Raw genomic sequence first — 16,508 nt, 5'->3', positions numbered from 1 at the left:
GCTGGGGCTGAGACTGGGGCCAAGTTCCGCTCACTGGCACTTGCATAGACCCAGGGTAATGCCGCTCAAACTCACGTGAGCCCTTACAGGGGCAATGTTGTTCCCGTGAGCCTAAAGAGCAAGTAAGTTTTATAATCCATTTAGTATGATGGCCTTGTTGGAATCCCAGAAATGAGATTACTTAGGGCAGGAAGAAGGACAAAAGCCGAAGAGCTTCTCCACTGAAACCACATACAGGCAACTTGCAGAAAAAAATAATGTGAGGAGTCCAGACAGCAGTGAAATGCCGAGGAAACAGTCGAATGTCTCTTTTTTGCATCAAGTCTCATTTGTGCAACGCACGTCTCGGTGTGTCCTTTAACTCTGGGACAACAGCCACAGCATCCGAGCTGCCCTGGTCCCACGGCGCGAGTGGGAGCCGCTGCCTCCCTCCTGCTGCGCAGCGGGTGCACGGGGCAAGGCGTGATTGTGAAAACCCAGATCTACAGGTGTGGGTTCTGAGCTCTAACGCAGTCTCTCTCCTCGCTGTGCAGATGGCATGATAAAGTCAACTGCACGCAGAGAAATTCCTCGCAGTACCGCTCTTCAAACCCCTCTGCTGCACACTGGTGTGCAACGGCTGGGTAACAGATGAGGCTGGTCATCAGGGACAAAAACAATGAAACGTAAATCGTGCAAGACATGCAGGTAATACGGCAAAAAAGGTCTAAAAATGGGGACAAGATTTTTGTTTGTTTGATACAGCCTATTAGAAAAGACCCAGGTAAACAGCACTGTCTGTAATTGTGCCTGTGATATTTCTGAAAAATGTTATTAGTAGATCTCAGAAGTGTTTGGATTTCAGCGTGGAGCTGGTACAAAGACAGTGTGGTTGCTCTGACAGTCCTCTCGAAGGCAGAACAAAGAGGAAAAAGATCTGTGTTTTGCCTTAGCGGACTGGAGTGTATATTTATACCATGAACTGCTGGAGCAGGAGGGACATGAAATACAAGGAGAGTTTCTGCATGGCTCACACTTTTTGTGTGGCTCCCTTGCCTGCTTGGAAAGCTTCCTTTGTTTTTCAATGGCATCTGTAGCACTGGAAACTGGCACTGAGTTTCCCGCTTGATGTTACATTATGAAATAGTTAATAACATTTTTAGGAAGAGAAGGGAGCTGTTTATAGACAGCTTTTGCATCTTTCATGTTTCTTATTTCCCTGTTGGTGTTAGAGTGATTGTTTGTGACAGTGCTAAAGACTGCAGGACCGGTGTGAGCTGGAGTAACGTGGTCGTGGCAGGTCTCCACGGTGTGATCTAACACACCATCCCTGGCTCTGTGCTCCACGGACACCCAAAGGGTGGGTCAGGCAGCGATGACATACGTGCAGGGAATGCAGAGTTTCTACCAAGGATGTGTAAGCTCCTGGTTCTTGCATCACTCCTAAAATCCTAGTATAATAAATTAATGAAATCCTAAAATAGTATTACAGAGTTTCTCAGGACGGTGCTTACATGTGTTATTACACGTGTTGATGAATCGCACATTCCTTCTGGATTTACAAAAACTTCTCTGGCTGAAATTCTCTCTGTGGGAGATGCAAATTCAGCATTCCTAAATGGTGGCATTTTCTTCTCAACAAAACGAAATGGTCTGGTGACAAGAAGGCACCGAGCAAATCCCCCAGATCTGAAGATGACTTGACTTTTTATTCAAAGCAAGCAGTCATGTCCCTGGAGAGGTGAATTCTTGTGTCTACTCTCCATCCTCTCGACGCTGAGAAGTTGTCTTTTGAAGGACCCCCAACCCTTCATCCCACCAAGCCCCAGGCCTGCTGGTAAGCGAGGGACAAACCAGGCAGGTGGAGTGCTGGTGGCGTGCACGAGGGGCATGGTGGGAATGAATGGGGTCAGGGGAGTGCAGGAGCAGCTGCCACCATGGATGGAGCCTGCGAGGCCAGTGTGAATATCAAGGGGCAAAGAAAGAAGGCAAGGAACAGCACAGTGGAGTAGAAGGAGGTCAAGGAGAGGGCAAGGAGGAGAGGAAAAAGGAGCCCTGTAGTCCAGAGGCAAGGACAGGCGCCAAGGAAAGGGACATGGTCATCATGACATGAATACTGTCCTCTGTTGATGTCGTCCAACCTTTCAGGCTTCACCCCTCCTGTCTGTGCCAAGGCTTTCTTCCTAGAAGTTGTCCCTAGTCCTGCTCCCAGGCTCCCTTACCAGAGCTGAAAGGACATGCTGTGCCACCACTCAAATGCACATCCACCCCTGCATCAGGCTTTTCTTCATCTACCTACCGCCTACTTAATACAGGCAAAGGAGGCTGAAGGATATTAACAACTGTCGCACCGCCAGGTAAATCTGCTGGTTTGAAAACTAATATAATGGCAGAGTATTCTAGGTGTGCAGCTCTTCAAAAGTAAACATCCCTTTACAGCAGGATCATAAAAATCTTTGAGGCACTCAACAGCAAGTTGCCTGTGGCTTTTCCCCCTCGTATCTCCAGAGGTTATTGCTCAATGAGGGAGTATGTGGTGTTTTGTGTCAACCGAGAGGTAATTGTGAGCAACTACTTAAATAGCCCTAATTATGTTTAGAGAAGGCTGTTCCCTGAAAGCAGCTAGAATCTGTGAATAAACATATTGCCACAGGTGACCACCTGATCTGTGCATACGGACCTAAAAAAGGCCATTTTGCTAAGTTTAAATACCTCAAAATAAAGCTGAGCAGACACCAGACGCCAATAGCTGTCCCTGCTCCCTGCAGGCTCCCAAAAGCAGCATTGTACGGGGAGTTTGCAGGGGGGGAGAGTGCAGCTCAGGTCCTTGTGGCATTGCAGATGACCACATAATGTTTAGCCAGCCCGTAATGCGCTCCTGAGGGGACTGTGGGCTTAAAATACAGGCCTGTAAATACCACACAGACAAAGAAAGATGAAGAAGTGACTGGGCCCCATGAACAGGGGGGATGGAGAAACCCAGAAGCTAATTTTGCTTAATCTTTTTGCAAACACAGTCAATGTCTGCCTGAGTTCAGCAGGAGCCCCTGCCTTCACCCGTCCATCCCTGCAGCTCCTGGGTCCCCCTCCCCACCTGTAGCTGCCTTGGCTCCCAGGTCACCCCGGTGAGCAATGCCCAGCGGATGTGAGACCTTGTGGGGCACCTGAAGACGAGCACTCGCTTTCTCTGGACAGGGTGTCTCTCTCCACCAAAGGTCTCTCCACCAAAGGCCATGTCCCTGTCCTGGGAGCCAGGAACAGCACTCGCTTTCTCTGGACAGGGTGTCTCTCCACCAAAGGCCATGTCCCTGGCCTGGGAGCCAGGAACGTGGCCTAGGCAGCCCCTGCCCCCTCCAGCTGTGCCTGAGTATTGGGAGTATCCTGAGGACCAGCAGTACAGTCGCTCATCAGCTCAGCGTGTCTCCGGGAGGTAGGACTGGGTGGCAGAGCCCTCTCCAGCCTCCAGGAGAAGCTTGGTTGAACTCCATCCTGCTCGCCTGTGCCACCAGCCTGGAGAGGAATGGGCTGGGACCGGCTCAGCTCTGCTGAGCTCACCACCTGGCTGTGGAGGTCAGCGAGATATGGGGGGACGTGGAGAAACGGTGTCCTCCAGCACTTGTCTGCAGCAGTTGGGCAGTGAGTGGTGAGCGGGGCTTGGGCGAGTGGGGCTGAGCCCACAGGGTCCAGCTTCCAGCACGGCTGCAGCCCTACACTGCCAGAATGTTTGAAAGAGAAAGTCCGTGATGGAGGGGACAAACGTGAAGCTGTTTAACGTCTGTGAGGGTTGAAGAGTTCACAGTGACAGCTGAGATGACGCCAGCCCCGGCTGTGGCCCCGAGCCCTCTGTGCTCTGCTGGCATTCTCCTCTGCCTGGAGCGAGCGCCTGCCTGCCTCACCCCGCCATTAACCATGTGTGGCTTCAGCGTCACTTAAAATTAACAGCTCTGCACAAAACCGGCACATAATTATTATATATTATTACATGGAAATGCAGTAGGTCTAGAAATAAACTCTGTGCCTTTTTGAATTAACCTGGCGACTCTCTGAAGAGCTAGGAAAAAAAAAAATCTTAATATTTGTGGTAGTCAGTCACGTTTTCTTCCTCTTTGTTCTGTTTTGATCAATAGTTGCTTTCGGCGCTCTTTGTGCACAGCCGCGGGAGGAGGCGTGTTCGGAGCCCCAGCTCCCTTCCCCGGGATGCCGAGGAGACACCACCTCCACCATCGTGACGCCAGTTGTCTCACAAGAAGTTCCTGGCATGGTCTCGTACAAGACAGGGTCCCCCACTGAAATGAGGGTGAGCTGCACTACGTGGAGTGATGGCTGAGCTTACCCAGCATTAGGCTGTTCCAGTCTGCTGCCTCACACACAAGAAGTCCAGAATTTGGTGAGCTTTCACATATATATATATTTTTTTTAACACTTTTAAAAGAAGCCCATAGGAATACAATTTAAAATAAACTGTAGGCATAATTTTTTGGTGGCAAACTCCTGAAAAGATTTTACGGAATTGTTTTAGAGCAATTGTGGAATTACAGTTGAGGTAACTTAGGAAAGAGATATAGATGGACGGGAAAGAACAGTGTATCCATTCAAATAATAATAAGTTGGGAATGAGAATAAAGGTAAGTTTTAGAGAGATGAATAATACGTACCAGAGAGATGTAGGATTGGCACCAGTCTTCTGGATAATCAGAGTTTGTTGGGGTCTTTGGTCGGGGCAGCCCTTGCACCTGGAAAAGCCACAGGGTATGGTAGCAGATGGGGGCTGGTTTCAGATGGGCACGGAGCTGTGCTGGTCTGTGTTACACAGGCTGCACTCGGGCTCAGGGCCTTCACAGCCCTGCTGCCTCCTGCTTACGGGTCCAGGGGACTCCAGTATCACCTTGGGCTAGAGGGAGAAAAAGTCCATTGAACCACATTGCCTCTTTGCAGCAAAACCCAGAAGGATGACTCGCACCTGAAATCTGAGGGGTTTCCCAACAACTTCCAAACAATCCCTTCATTTCATGCCTGGACATCAATCAGTGAATTTCCAAGATAACAGGTTAACAGAGACACAATATCACAATATCTGGTGTTTCCTGTGCAGAGCTTTGTGTTCATGCCACCAGACAGGGGAACAGGTACTGTGTGACTGTCACTGCCTGAAATCTGTGCCATCAGGGGACAGCTGACTCTCTAGTTGAAACTTTGTGAAACTATAATGAAAACCAGACAGAATACCAGAACATAGTAACATCCAGTGAGGGTGCAGCCATGAACCCAACGTGCTAAGGCAGTCGCTGCTTAAATAAGGGTACCATTCAGCGGGGTGTCTTTTCTGATGCTATTCCTGAGACCAGAGACCCAGGACGTTAGAGTCAGCGTATGAAAGCAGATCTGTCTCCCTGCTTGTTTACACAGACTCTCACATCCGTGAGCGTCAGTGATCACTTGGAGCAGTGGCTCTAAATATCCACAACCAGCACCACATCCCTCTTTCAGGGAAGTGTTTTGAAACAGTCATCCAGACCTTCTCAGTGAGGAGCAACTATTATCAGAAAGAGAATAGCAACACAAAACTAGAAAAAAGCAAGCTACGGTGGAACAGGCAGACTGCCTGAGTTTTCAGCTGCATGTCAGAGATTTATCGTGCTCTTAACTGAGTCTCAGCTACGTTTCTGCAGGCAGAAGGCTTCAATAGGTTTCAATGGCTTGTACTTCTTACAGTTTTAGTTTTGGGGTAGCAGCTGTAGCTGTCTCAGCAACAGCAAGGCCACACGGTGAAGAGCTGGATTGCTCTAACATGCCTCTTCCTTCTTTGTGCATTCTTTGAACCCAACCCAGAGATGTTTATTGCTGCCTGATCCTCACTGGGTCCCTCCTAGAGATCAGTCTTGTTTTTCTTCCATGGCTTCTCTATAATTATAGAGCGTGAAGCCAGTAAATGGGATACAGGATTGCTGCTGGCCAGTTCCCCATGCTGGAGACGTGCATGCAGAGGCAGAGCTGTTCATACTGACTCTTGTGAAGGGCGGTATTCAGTTCCGTAGTAAATCTATCATGGTGCAGTTGGAGGGTGATTCATGTGCAGTGGTGGACTGAACTGCACGCCCAAAGCTTTCACGACCACAGGCTGCCTTCCACATCACTGTCTCGGAGGCTGCTGGCCCTAAAGCAAGAACAGGCGAGTAGGACACACAGCAGCCTCTGTAAAGCCACACTTTCTAGTCTAGTACGATGTAATACAGACCATACTGCATCAGACCAAAGCTGCTGTTAGTCTGGTGTCCTCTCTCACAACCCAGCTGCAAGCAGATATCTGCAAAACCAGTAAGAAAATGGCAAACATCTGCCATCGTCCCCCCGCTAATATTCCAGCCTTTAATTTTTTCAGTTCAGGGGATTTTATGAGCTGGTTGTGGTCTCTTTGGTAATTCCCACTGGTTCTCTTCTATGTACTTGACCATTTTTCCCTTGAGTCCCTCAGAATTTTTGTATGTTTTTGCAAATGCCCTTTGCAAAGCATTCTGCAAGGCTAGTGTTGCTGTATGAGGAATGATCCTTTGACTTGCTTTGAACCTGGTTCTTATGATCCTTTGCTATTTGTAGGCACCCTTATCCACCCTGTTTGATGGCTTCCAGCAAGTTCCCTTTCTCTGAATCTTCTCCAGTTCCAATCTATCTGTTGGAGATGAGGCAACCAGAACTGCTCAATGTATGGCTGAACCCTGGATTTGTACCCTGCCGTAACTGTCTTCTGGTTTGGTCCCCTTTTGGTCCCCTAATAATTGCCAGTGTTAAATTTGTTGGGGTTTTTTGACCACTGAGCTGATATTTTCACACTATCTAGCACAAGCTCAAGGCCTCACTCCTGTGTGGTAATGGTCAGCTAATTTTTCATAGGTGAAACTACATTTTTTTCTAGTTACATCACTTTACAGTTATATACATTAAATATAAATTGCTGTTGCATTGTCCTGTACTCAGTTTTGCTAGGGTCTTACGCATTTCTTCATAGTCAACTCTTGCTACTGCAATATATTGAAATAAGAGCTAGTAATCTTTAATGCTCTGGGCTATAAGTTGCACTGAGTCAGGAGCTGCTGGAAGTCCTGTTCAGCATTTTCCCCCCAGGGTTACCAACATCCAAGAGAGTCAAGGCAGGAAACTGGAGATGGTTGCAGCATCACTCATCTCAGTTCAATTTACTGTCAGATGTAAATCAATGCTTTATCACTGTGATAAAAATCTCTGTGATCTGCGATGGATAAAGCTGTCTGGTCAGGCCAAGTAAACAATTTTAAACCAGTCATTAGAATCCCCTTTTTCACCAAAGGAGGTGATTTTGTAATTATTGTGTATACTAGATCCCACCAGGAAACCATTATCCTATAATGTTAGCTGCAACACTAAATTTACTTTGGCCTTTGCTAGAGTGCGTGGTGTTAGTTTGCTGCATTCTCCCATCATGAACTGCACTGACACGTAACATACAAAGCTAAGTTTCTTTGCACTGTTATGTGAACAAAAAAGATTAGAGTAGCATCTTTTTCAAGAATGATGAGCAGGCATCTTTACTCAGATGAAGACGGGAAGTCCTGTGGTTAGACACCCACTTAGGAGCCACAGGATTTGGCTTGTTTCCATTACTGAACAGATTTTTTACATTATCTTTGAGCCCCAGCTTCCCCATGCAGGAATTTTGTGAAGTTCAAGTGATTCATATTTCCTAAATTGATTTCTCTCTTCCTCCTATAACCATTTTGGCTGACTAGGCTTGTTCTTCTTCTCTTGCGACAATTAGATTTAAATATGAGTCAACCTGGAAGAAATCAGCAGCACAGGATGCACTAGCTTTTACCTCTAAGTGCATACATTTAAAGAATTAGAGTTTAATTGTGGTGTTACTGCTCTGCCCACATACAAGGTCAACTTCAATTTTCTCAGCTGACACAATTCAGTTCAGAAAAGCCAGGGACTCGGCAGACAACTGCTGTGATGACGCTCATTTTCCTCTTGGATAGGGATATGCAAAGTTCCCGTAAAGGAATGACTAACATGCTTTTCTCCTGCTGCATTACAGCAGCTTTCCAAGCATCAACCTGTGAAAACAAAAGAACTTGTGAGACAAATACCATGAGCCTCTAGACCCTTCACTTGCTCCCAGAAAACTTTATTACTGACATACACAGTGATGAGAAGCTCCTTTTCATTCCTCCTGGCACATATACTGAAGGATATGATTCAGAGATGGCCTCTTATTGTGGACAGGATGGCATTTCTTAGCTTTCACAATAACCAGACATTAAAATATAGATGACTGTACCACAGCAGCCCTTTTTTTTGACTGGCAATGATAATAACTTGGCACATACCTTGCGTTTCCAAGAAAAAGCCCGTGTTGCATTACCCCAGAACAGAGTACAGCATGTGCTTCCCCTTCCTCCTGATGTGCCCATTTGCCACCACACTGTGCAATGCAGGGCAGGCACTTGCAGTGACTCTGGGTACTGCAGTGGGGAGAAACATGCCCAAGAGGCCGTTGGCACCCTACACTCAATGCCTCCACACCAGCAGACCTGGGTTAGTGACAAGACAGATAAAAGAATAAGGCCCAAAGTTGGCAGACATCCAGTGCAACCACTGAAGCTGTCCGCTTTCAGTAGCTGAATCTGGCTGGCTTTTTTAAGGAATCAAAAATCCTGTCTGGTAGTAAACATCTTCAGTTACTGTACAAAAAAAAGAGAAAAAAAACCAACGAAACAACAATCATCTAGTCCAGTCTTTGGGATGGAAAATCTCGAAAGTCTAGATGAGGTGGACGCAGCATATCTCCTGCCTGGAATACCTGGGAGTGTTTGTTGGTGGCGTGCCTGATCATGTACTGCCGGTCGGACACGGGGCCAAGCCCACAGCCGTTCCCCCGCCAGCTGCTTGATCCCTGTCCCTCCTCCTGGCTGCGGAAGAAGCAGGTGACGCCTGGGTGGGACAACTGCCAGGCGTTAGGAAAGACCACTTACACCTATGGTTCATTTCCCAGGCAAGGCATACCTTGTTCCCAGGTGCGAAGCACTGATTGCGGCCTGTGTGTCTACCAGTGCCTGACTGTTCTCAGGAGTGTGCTACAGCACTTCACGGCAGCGCGGGACCACCAAAGGGGACTGTGAAAGCCAACCAAGCAAATAAGGTGAATGACACCAAACTTTCTGGAGGGAAGCAACTTTGCTGCAATGTTGACCATCGATACTTCAGACTCATTCCTTGCAGCGAGGCAATGTGGGCAGGCAGAGCAGTGTTCAGCAATGTATGGCCGAAGCGCATACAGTGAAGAAAGAGCAACTCATGTTGCAGGCGTGAAAAGGCAGGTTCAGATCCTGCCACAGCTTTGACTTGCAATCTGACAGAGTCCATACATTTTAAGTTGCAGAACTCAAGCTTTTCATATTTCAGCTTTATGAATGCTAGATGGTGTTTTTGACACATTTCATCTATCAGATTCCTCAGTTTTATCCACTTTCCATCAGAGTAAATTAAATCACTAATTTTGCTGCCTTTTCTTGCTTGTAAATGGGTGACAAGGAGATCAGCTTCAAAGAGACCTGGTGAAGAGGAGAGTGGTAAAAGCTGTCAAGTGCCCTGTCCAGTAAAGTCTCAAATGAAAGATGGTTGTGCAAGGCATTGTAAAGTCTTTGAAAAATAAGATAATAACAAGGCAGGCCCATATCTTTTGCTAGTCTGTGATATTCAGAATCACTCCTGCAGAACAGCACTTCCATGCCAGGAGCCTGCACCAGCTCCTATGGCCACAGATCAGTCCTTCAGTTGATACCAAAGCATGGGCTGTGCTCCAGTTCTTGGACTCCTTCACCTCTGTATCACCAGGATTTCTTCAGCACAGTCATTAACAGCTCACACATACCTGCCACACCTTCCAGCACACGCCTCTGCATTCCTCACCCTGTTCCAAGACATGCCTTCTTCATGGACGTGTCCTCTTGGAGCTCACGTTCGCTGTCTGTCTTATTCATGTGGTCCTGTGAAGTGTGCTGCTAAGCTGTGGTCATGATGAATTTAGCCCACAGTGACCCTGTCCTTGCAGGAACAGATCCAGGGTAGTTTATCCTGTCACCTACCAGTATTTGGGAAGTATTTTACAACTTTTGCAAAGAAAATAAGTGCTGGAAATACCTGATCTGTAGTGACAACCTCTGGACTTTACTACACATATAACACAATCTAATGTCCATCACTTAATGTATTTTTGTCTGTTCTCCAACCTGTGACAGGAAATTTCTCCCAGCCTTTTTCCAGTTTATAAAGCTTTCCCCACCATCTCCTAATTTTATGAAGTCTCCAGTTCCCAAGTGCTGTTGGTATTTCCAGCTCTCAGAGTTTCTGTGACAGAGAGAGCCCTGTCTTCCAGGGGATGCAGTACCTGGTAGATCTGATGGAACAAGCTGGGGGTCACAGCACCCAACCCTGGAGGGTACCTTGACTCTGGACCTTGGCACAGGCCAGCCAAAAAATAATCCCACCTTCCCCCCTTCTAATTGTTCTTCTTACGTGATGCAGCAAACTAAGATCGGCACAACTCCCAGTGTTGCTTGATTTGCGGTCTAGAAAAAAAAAATTAAAAAATCAAGCTCCTCATTTCCATACAGCAAGTGGGAACCAGCAGCGCTTGGCAACTTTCTAGCCTTGGCCAAGGGCAAAGGAAATAGTTAATCTATCACTCCTTTGAAACACAAATCTCTCGGCTTCTCACCAGGGCAAGATCTGAGTCCCTGACTAACATTAAAGCACTCAGCTTAGGCCAATTTCGTTTCTCATTTTTCTGTTCTACTCTCTAATTTTATGCCTTTTTTTTAAGGTTTATGTGGCATCAACTGCTTCTCAAAACTATTCATTCTGTCCATTAGATTTACTAGCTGTTTACCTAACATGTTACCTAAATGTAATTAATACAGTATTCTGTTCTGGAAAAAAAAATCCAAGAGGTGATATCTCAAGAGTTTGTTAGATTTGTACAGTAGAAAAGGTATCCCCAGGCTCTGGGTGGGAAAGATGTCTCACTGATTACCCTCATTTTCTCCCAGTCACCTTTCTGCGCATGCAGGTCTTGCTGACCATTAGATATGAGGGGCGTGACAGGTTAAGGTGTAAATTTTAGGAACTTGTTTATGGTAAATAAGGTGTCACTGACAGATTCACCTCAGCCCCTTCGCAAAAGAGTTTTGTTTAGGAGAGATGCCCGGGACGAGGGATGGAGACACACACAGGACTCGGGGGCTGTTGGGACAGAGAAGCCCCTCTTGTCATCTCTGTGAAGGTTTGCAGTCCTGCTGCAAGCCTTCCAGAGGGAAGAATGACCTGGTGGTGGGAAAGGGCTTTTCTCTGGGACTGAACCCAACCCACGCCTGCTTTGAGGCTGTGGATTTCTTTAGTTGGTTCCTTGCAATAGTGTTTTGATTTGGGGAACTGACACACCTTGAGATGTGATATCACTTGTCTGATTGCAGCAGAAACTCTTCTGACCACACACCAGTGCAAGGCTTGCCAGCTCTCTGAGTTCAATTTTCTACGCTCAGCTTTGCAGTCCATGCTATATTGGCACACAAAACTGCACGTTAAAAGTGGCCAGTCTGTTTTCACTGAAAAAAAATCCCTCCTTCTGGTATTTCTGCTAGCATCAGTCCCCAGGACATAATCCCTAACGCAGGGAACGTGTTCCTCACTGATGTGCCAGACAAAAGTTCATGGCTTTGTCTTATTGAAAATGAAGTCTTGATTATTCATGCAGTTCCCAATGAGTCACTCCACACCCTTGAATTATTTCTGACAGATGTAAAATGCCTTCTGCTGAATTCCTACTCCAAAGAGCCTTTTGCATGACCGGTTTATCAGTGAATGTGAGCAGACTCATGATTTACAGTGCTTCATCATCATGGCATGTGAAATACTAAACATGATGACTAGGGAAACCAGACCCACCTATTTTTTGCCATAGGCTCAAAGCTTCCAAAATCTCCCAGCAGCCACACACAAGAGGCGTTCATGCCAGGCAGGTGTGTGCAGGCAGACCCTATATTACCTGGTGGATTTCAACACAGCTATGCAGATGAAAGAAAACTGATCAGCTGAGGGTATATGAATTCACTCCCAGGGGTGATACAGAGACTGAAGCACTAACCTAAAGGCCTGTTTCTGTCACTTTTCACCTTCTTGCTTTCTCTTTGCTGCCAAGAGCAGGCTTACCACTGGCTAAAATACTCAGCTGTGTTGCAAGTGATGGATGGTCACTGTCCTTGTGTGTGAGCAGTGGAGACCAGACGTCTTCAGCTGTGAGCTAAAGCTCAGTTCTGTTCCCTCAGCCTGCCTTGCTGACCTTACCTCCTTTAAGCTGGAAGTACACTCTTGGCTGTGTTTACCCACAAACAGGGTTAGCTCACATCGGTACACAGCCAGGAGACAAAGATAAACTTTCCTCCACAGCCTGCAGACGACGGGCGTGGGCTGTTTCCCAATCGCTCTGCGGCTTCTTCCTGAAATGGGGCATCCCCCAGCTGGCCTCAGGATTTTCACAAATCTGCTTTCTCCCACAAAGAAAAGCTCTTTTAGGGGCTCCAACATTGACTTTCTCCAAACCGAGAACCTCCTCCAAAGCAAGAAGGCAGTTGCAGTAAGGATGCCTTGAAGGGTACCGAAATCTTGGAGCTCCCCCTGTGACCCAACGCTGCTCTCGGGTGCAGCTCCACTGTGCACTGTTCCTTACCCATGGTAATTCAGCTGCAAACTTTGAGATAATGCTAACACCGAGAGGTTTAGTCTGAGCAGACGCCATCATTACCCTGTACATGGCACTGCACGTGTCTCACAACAAATGGTGTGATTTCTTATAAAAAGGAGCTCTGCTGAGCACTCACCATCAGGAAAGACCAGGTAGAAATCCCTGTTGCAGGCACCAGCAGCTGCAAGCATTTCAGTCACCTTCCCTAGCAGATGGACCATTCTGGCACAATATGAGGCGGAAGACATTACCTCTGCAATGTGAGATTTAAGGCTGAGATTCCACATTTTTCTCCCATGGAAATCTCTGTCACTGCAAAACACAACAACAGCATCCAAAACCATGTTAAGCACTCATTTTAGCAATTCTGAAATCTATTATTCATCTGGCTAATTAAAAAAAAAGTCCTCCTCCCTTCTTTTTATTCACAGATGGTCATGATGATACCTTTTGGTTAAATAATTAGTCATTTTTGTGTCAGGTTTGACTTGTTTTAGGGATTTAAACTGAGTGTCTCGTTCAAGGAAATCTGTAATTGAAATACAAATCTCTGTGCATCTGTGAAAGACTTCAAGATTTGTGCAGATGACCGAGTATGTGTTTTTAAACTTGTATTTTACTACCTTAAAGGCATTTGCACAGGACATTAGTAGAAGCTGGTATGTCATCTCTCTGTCTTGTCAGTAGATCCACTGGATTCTGACAGCTGAATAGAGGCTATTAATTAGAACTGCCAGCGTTTGTCAGACTTTTGTCAGGCTCTCTAGATAATTCAGTCTTATGCATTTCAAGCAGCTTCAGTGGGAATATGACCAAACCATTTGATTTCCCTCCTAAATTCTATGCCTCTCTTTCTAAGAAAGAGGATTTATTCCTGCAGTAATAATGCTTTACATTTTTGGGGGTCAGCGTAGCCCAGCACTGCATTAAGGAGTGCCCAGGTTTATGCTGACTCCTCGGGCTAGGAACAGCTGTGCAAAGGTTCTGGTATTAACTCCCCACCCTCATGAAGGTTACGTACGATAATGCCACAAGTTTTGCAGGAATAAAGAGCCTTTTTTCTTGCTTTTCTAAGGAGGATCTATGCTAGAATAAGCAAACAAAAATTGGACCTGATTTCACATCCCTCTGCTCCCACCGCTATCCTCACTGGAGTCAGTCACTCTGCTCCTGTGGACATAGGACGTGGTATAATGACTCTTGGCTATTCATTCTTAAAGGAGAAGTGTTATTTTTGCATGTAACTATGACCTATTTTTTAATTTTGCTACATATACAAATTTACTTTTTGAAGCACATCTATGAATCCTTTGAAATACATGTAATGCAGAGCAAATGATCGGCTTTAGAGGTATATTTAGAAAATGCCAGTTTTGTTTATTTTACATGTTTATAATCATCTCTGGTCGTATTATTGTTGATGATTTTCCACAGTAGCTTTCAAAGTAATGTTGGTTTGTCTGGATATCCAGCATTGCTACAAAGCACTTAAACTGTCAAATGCAAGAATAGTTGTTTGTTTTTTCTCACTACTACAGTCTAATACATATTTGAACCATGAGCCATCTCGCTACAGCTTCTGAAATCAAAGTAAAGCTAGATAATTTATATCATAGCACAAACATAGCCTGTAAAAATGGAGAAGTATCTTTCATGAATCCATAGCATGCAAATGGAGGGACTTTATAATACTTCCTCATTGTATTTTCAGCACATGCTTCCTTTTGTTTCAAAGGCACTTGAAAATAAAATTGTTTGGGTTGAGAGATTGGTTTGGGAAAAGATAATAACCTGTAGTCATAATGGACAGGTCTTTTATTATGCTGCTTACTTTCTAAATTATCCTCGTGAGAGCTTTCCCTTAAACATTTAATTATCTCTGCTCTTCTCTGCTCCCCAGACTTCTCTAATCAGTGGGGACTGAACTCAGTTTGTAAGTGGATTCTTATGGAAATAAAAAAATTTCATTGCTGGAGTAGAAACAACTTTTCTTTCCCTGTAGCTATACCATAGTTATTTTATAGATTTTATTTTTCTGTAAGAGATCATTTTATTTATTGTAGCTGAAGTAATACTAATAAATAATTTATAGTTTAGCACATAAATAATTTATACATTAAGCATATTGTAATTCTGTTTATTTATTTGTTTGTATAGCTTTTTACCCAACCTCACTGGAGGAAGGATGCTGATTTATAGAAAGTCCAGAATAAGATATTGTTTCAGCTGGAAAAAAATCTGGGAGACACACCACCATCAAGCTGCAAGACTGATCCACCCAAGCTCAGCCCCAGCTGGGAGTGCGATGGCTGGTGCCTGCCCCACTGCCGGGGGGCACACAGCCCTTCTGCAAGGTCAGCTCAGATGAGAAGCCTCTCACCACTGTTTGCTTATGCAGGACTTGGTGCAACAAACCTTGCCTTTCCCTTGTGCCCCCCTGCTTTATCCTAGCCCTGAACAGCCTCTGTTCACCAGCAGCAGGAGCTCTCTCTGGCACATTTTGGGTGGAAGCTCTCTCTGCACATTAGAATTCATATAATAACCATATCCTATCGTAGCAATATATAATTATATTAATTAATAGGATTACTCAGGGATTGTAATCTTCTCAGATAGTAGAAATGATTGCCACCAAGGAGTCTACACTTAAATGGCCCTACCCCTAAATGCCCCTGAAGGTATCCTTTGAGCACACTAGGAACCCCAGCACCCTGCTCTCAACTAGCCACGCTGTCAAGAACTAGAATAACTCACGTGGTAGCCAGGTTTTCTATTCTTGGTCCCTTCTCACGGGCCTGCCCAAGGAATGAGGGACTCTTGTCCACCCTTGGGCCACTTCATGTCAGGGCGAGGCTACCTGAGGAGCTTGCTTTTATTCTTGATGCAATGGTGGCATCTCGTAAGACCACTTGCTGTTAATTTCTGCACTGCATAACGCAGTGTAAGGGCTAAGTATAGTGTTCAAAGTGGCGTGAATAAGAGCACCTGCCAACGTTTGCATATATATGAGGTCAGTGGGTTTACATTCCTCCAGGTCAGAAAACAGAACAAGCGTGATCTCATCCCCATGCCAGTTTCTCCACATTACAAAGTCACCGCAAGACATGACGACACGTTCCTTCTCTGGGAGGATGGGACTGAGGGCTTGTCTGCACTGCTTGGAAGAACAAACTGGAAAGAACAGACACGCACAAGCAATCTCGAGGTAAGAATGCAGCAAAGAACAAGCACACTGGTTTTCCCACAGTATGAAACAGCTGAGCTCACAGTACACACCTCCAAAAAAACTTAAATGCATGGTCTTCACTATATTTTTATGATAGCCTTTCATGCTCCTTAGTAAAACCACACCATTTTTATGAGGGACTGCAAGATCTTAGCGACCACATTTGCTTGGTGTTTGCCCACCTGGTGGGCCAAAAAGGTCTCCCACTTTAACATGATATATACGATCTGGTGTCCAGCCGTGATGGGCAGTGAGGAAGAGGAAAGCAGACTAGGGAGGCAGCTCTGCAAAACCTCCACAGAGGAACTGTATTTTCCCACTCCTCATGTGTTATTCTGTGTGGTAATGTATTAATTCCTTAACTAAACTCATTTGATTGTTTTTATAACCCTTACTGATGTCAGTCTGAATATTACTGTTATCCTTATAAATACACAATCCTCTTTCTGAAGAAATTTTAGCCATCCAGCTAACATGCCCTATGACTTTGAAATCAGTACAGTAAATTCACCAACGGAATTGAAAATAAAA

General features: G+C 45.6%; 1 long non-coding RNA gene across 8 annotated transcripts in view; it reads left to right on the top strand.

Annotated features, from left to right (window-relative positions):
* The window catches only part of LOC106890274, a 101,712-nt gene that overhangs the window by 70,191 nt on the left and 15,013 nt on the right, over positions 1-16,508 (top strand). For 7 of the 8 annotated variants that reach the window (XR_001412489.1, XR_001412490.1, XR_001412487.1 and 4 more), the window contains 3 exons: positions 4,107-4,366; positions 14,909-15,105; positions 15,786-15,956. This is a non-coding gene — a long non-coding RNA (uncharacterized LOC106890274). Of the gene's footprint in view, positions 1-4,106; positions 4,367-6,573; positions 6,680-14,908; positions 15,106-15,785; positions 15,957-16,508 lie in introns of all 8 variants that reach the window. The other variant, XR_001412491.1, reaches the window with a different exon arrangement.

This window comes from Calidris pugnax, unplaced genomic scaffold (genome assembly GCF_001431845.1).
Source record: "Calidris pugnax isolate Ruff unplaced genomic scaffold, ASM143184v1 scaffold111, whole genome shotgun sequence".
Lineage (NCBI taxonomy): Eukaryota > Metazoa > Chordata > Aves > Charadriiformes > Scolopacidae > Calidris > Calidris pugnax.
This window is presented reverse-complemented; position numbering and strand designations above follow the sequence as displayed.